The sequence below is a fragment of the Neomonachus schauinslandi genome, chromosome X (assembly GCF_002201575.2).
Source record: "Neomonachus schauinslandi chromosome X, ASM220157v2, whole genome shotgun sequence".
NCBI classification, from domain to species: domain Eukaryota; kingdom Metazoa; phylum Chordata; class Mammalia; order Carnivora; family Phocidae; genus Neomonachus; species Neomonachus schauinslandi.
The window spans coordinates 88,634,928-88,639,329 of NC_058419.1; positions in this window are offsets into that span (position 1 = coordinate 88,634,928).

Sequence of the window (4,402 nt, forward strand, 5' to 3'; positions counted from 1 at the left end):
GGCCCCAATGTAATTCAGAATGACTTAAAGTGCACTCGCTAAATGAAAGATGGTGTCTTGAATCGACAGACTGGCTCAGTAGCGTAGGAAAAATACAGGAAGTATTTAAGTTTGAAGCACACAGGACAAGGTCCTGGTGGCTGCTCCTTACCCCCAAAATCAAGTGAACAAACAAACAAAACCAGAAGGCTTCTTTAGGAGAAGTGAGATTCTCTGGGGGTGTTTAAAGAAATGGAGGGACTATTTGCCATTTTTTTATATGGAAATGAGAGGAGAATGTGACCAAGAAAGATAAAAATATAATACAGGCACAACTGTTTTTAATCTAACAACCCTGAAAACCTGTTGCTATTTTTTTAGATTGATTTATTTATTTGTGAAGGGGAAGGGACAGAGAGAGAGGGAGAGAATCTCAAGCAAACTCCTGCTGAGCAGGCAGCTGGATGCAGGGCTCGATCTGATGACCCATGAGATCATGACCTGAGCCAAAACCAAGAGTCGGAGGCTCAACCACCTGAGCCACCCAGGCGCCCCAACCTGTTGCTACTTGAAACTAACATAGAACTTTTGAATCTCAGCAACCAATAATTTTATAGAAAGTTAACCTCAAGCTTAATCATTTAAGTCTTGGGGCTCCTGGGTGGCTCAGTCGGTGAAGCCTCTGCCTTCGGTTCAGGTCATGATCCTGGGATCCTGGGATCAAATCCCACATCAGGCTCCATGCTCAGTGGGGAGTCTACTTCTCTCTCTCTCTTCCTCAGCCCCTCCTCACTGCTTGTTCTCTCTCTCAAATAAATAAATAAAATATTTTTAAAAAATCATTTATGTCTCTTTATCCTGAATTCTGATCATACTGCAGAGGTTAACTTGCCTGCAGAATCTAAATATGTGGGACCTTATAAATTTTGTGAATATGTTTGTCTCTAAGGTAAAACTTCAATATTTCTGGACTGTATGCATAAATGAACTGTGGAACTACATGTACTTGCTTACCTGTGGGACACTTATATTTGTCTTTATGCCCACCCAGTGCACTTAGGGTCAGAAAGAAGATGCATGCAATTGACCCCAAATAATACTTTTCACTGGAAACATAACAGTTAAAAGCTAACTCTTGAGTGATTTGCACCAACACTCAAAATACACCCAAATTCTGGGCGTTACAAGTAACTTTTATTCCTTTTGTTTGTAATTCTGTAGATTTTTTTCTGTTTTTTCTAAATCATCCTAAATAGTAGGTATTAGGTATATTTTAGTTGGGGGGTGCCTGGCTGGCTCAGTTGGTAGAGCATGCAACTCTTGATCTCAGGGTCCTAAGTTCAAGCCCCATGTTGGGCGTGGAGTCTACTTAAAGTAAAAAAAATCTGTACATTTCAGTTGGATGAAAAATTGGTATTTAAGACTCCCCTTTGGGGCACCTGGGTGGCTTATTTGGTTAAGTGTCTGCCTTCAGCTCAGGTCATGATCCCGGGGTCCCGGACTCCCTGATCAGCGGGGAGCCTGCTTCTCCCTCTCCCTCTGCCTACCGCTCTGCCTGTTTGTGCTCTCTCTCTCTGTCAAATAAATGAATAAAATCTTTTTTAAAAAATAAAATAAAAATAAAACTCCCCTTTGAGGCAGCTAACAGTTTGACTGTGTTTTCTTTGGTTCAGACCCCTCCACTCCTCTCCTGGATGAAGGAAATCCAGTTTCTTTAAAGTTTTTATTAAAATTCCAGTTAGTTAACATACAGTGTAATATTAGTTTCAGGTGTACAGTAGAGTGAATCAACACTTCCATACAACACCCGGTGCTCATCATAAGTGCCCTCCTTAGTCCCCATCATTTCTTTCATCCATCCCCCCACTACCTCCCCTGTGGTAACCATCGATTCGTTCTCTATAGTTAAGAATCTGTTTCATGGTTTGCCTCTCTTTTTCCCCCCTTTGCTCATTTGCTTTGTTTCTTAAATTCCACATAGGAGGGGCGCCTGGGTGGCTCAGTCGTTAAGCGTCTGCCTTCGGCTCAGGTCATGATCCCAGGGTCCTGGGATTGGGCCCCGCATGGGGCTCCTTGCTCTGCGGGAGTCTCCTTCTCCCTCTCCCACTCCCCCTGCTTGTGTTCCCTCTCTCGCTGTATCTATCTCTGTCAAATGAATAAATAAAATCTTTAAAAAAAAAATTCCACATAGGAGTGTAATCATATGGTATTTGTCTTTCTCTGACTACCTTATTTCTTTCTTTTTTCTTTTTTTTTTTTTTTAAGATTTTATCCATTTATTTGAGAGAGAGAATGAGAGAGAGAGAGCACATGAGAGGGGGGAGGGCCAGAGGGAGAAGCAGACCCCCCGCTGAGCAAGGAGCCCGACATGGGACTCGATCCCTGGACTCCAGGATCATGACCCGAGCCGAAGGCAGTTGCCCAACCAACTGAGCCACCCAGGCGCCCCTCTGACTACCTTATTTCACTTGGCATAATACTCTCTAGCTCCATCCATGTCATTGCAAATGGCAAAATTTCATTCCTTTTTATGGCTGAGTGATGTTCCATTGTATATATATGTACCACATTTTCTTTATCCATTCATCTATTGATAGACACTTGGGCTGCTTGCATAATTTGGCTACTATAAACAATGCTGCAGTAAACACTGGGGTGCATGTATCCCTTTGAATTACTGTTCTTGTATTTGGGGGGTAAATACCCAGTAGTGCAATTACTGGACCATAGGGTAGTTCTATTTTTAACTTTTTGAGGAACCTCCATACTCTTTTCCACAGTGGCTGCACCAGTTTACATTCCCACCAACAGTGCAAGAGGGCTCCCCTTTCTCCACATCCTTGCCAACACCTGTGGTTTTTTTGTGTTGTTGATTTTAGCCATTCTGACAAGTGTGAGCTGACATCCCATTATAGTTTTAAAGATTTGCATTTCCCTGATGATGAGTGATGTTGAGCATCTTCTCATGTATCTATCTATTGGCCATCTGGATGTCTTCTTTGGAAAAATATCTGCTCGTGTTTTCTGCCCATTTTTTAAATGGATTATTCATTTTGGGGGTATTCAGTTTTATAAGTTCTTTATAGATCTTGGATACTAACCCTTTATCAGATATGTCTTTGCAAATATCTTCTCCCATTCTGTAGGTTGCCTTTTAGTTTTGTTGATTGTTTCCTTCGCTGTTCAGAAGCTTTTTATCTTGATGTAGTCCCAATAGTTTATTTTGCTTTTATTTCCCTTGCCTTAGGGGGCATATCTAGAAAGAAGTTGTTACTGCTGATGTCAAAGAAGTTACTGCCTGTGTTCTCTTCTAGGATTTTTATGGCTTCAGGTCTCACATTTAGTTCTTTAATCCATTTTGAATTTATTTTCGTGTAAGGTGTAAGAAAGTGGTCCAGTTTCCTTCTTGGGCATGCTGCTGTCCAGTTTTCCCAACACCATCTGTTGAAGAGACTGTCTTTTCTCCATTGGATGTTCTTTCCTGCTTCGCTGAAGATTAATTGACCATATAATTGTGGTTCATTTCTGGGTTTCCCATTCTGTTCTATTGATCTCATGTATCTATTTTTGTGCCAATACCATACTGTCTTGATGATGACAGCTTTGTAATACAGCTTAAAGTCCGGAACTGTGATGCCTCCAGCTTTGTTTTTCTTTTTCAAGGTTGCTTTGGCTATTCGGGATCTTTTGTGATTCCATACAAATTTTAGGATTGTTTCTTCTAACTCTGAAAAATGCTGTTGGTATTTTGATAGGGATTGCATTAAATGTGCAGATTGTTTTGGGTAGTAGAGACATTTTAACAATATTTGTTCTACAAATCCATGAGCATGGAATGTCCTTCCATTTCTTTGTGTCATCTTCAATTTCTTTCAACAGTGATTTATACTTCTCCAAGTACAGGTCTTTCAACTCTTTGGTTAAGTTTATTCCTAGGTATCTTATTGTATTTGGTGCAATTGTAAGTAGGATTGATTCCTTACTTTCTCTTTCTGCTCCTTCATTATTGGTGTATAGAAATGCAACAGATTTCTGTACATTGATTTTGTATCCTGCAACTTTACTGAATTCATGTTATCAGCTCTAGCAGGTTTTTGGTGGAATCTTTTGGGTTTTCTATATAGAGTATCATGTCATTTGCAAATAGTGAAAGTTTTACTTCTTTCTTGCTGATTTGGATGCCTTTTATTTCATTCTGTTGTCTGATTGCTGTGACTAGGACTTCCAGTACTATGTTAAATAATAATGGTGAGAGTGGCCATCCCTGTCTTGTTCTGACTGCAGGGGAAAAGCCCCCCGGTTTTCCCCATTGAGGATGATATTAGCTTTGGGTTTTTCATAGATGGCCTCTATTATGTTGAGGTATGTTCCCTCTAAACCTGCTTTGTTGGGGGTTTTTATCATGAATGGATGTTGTACTTTG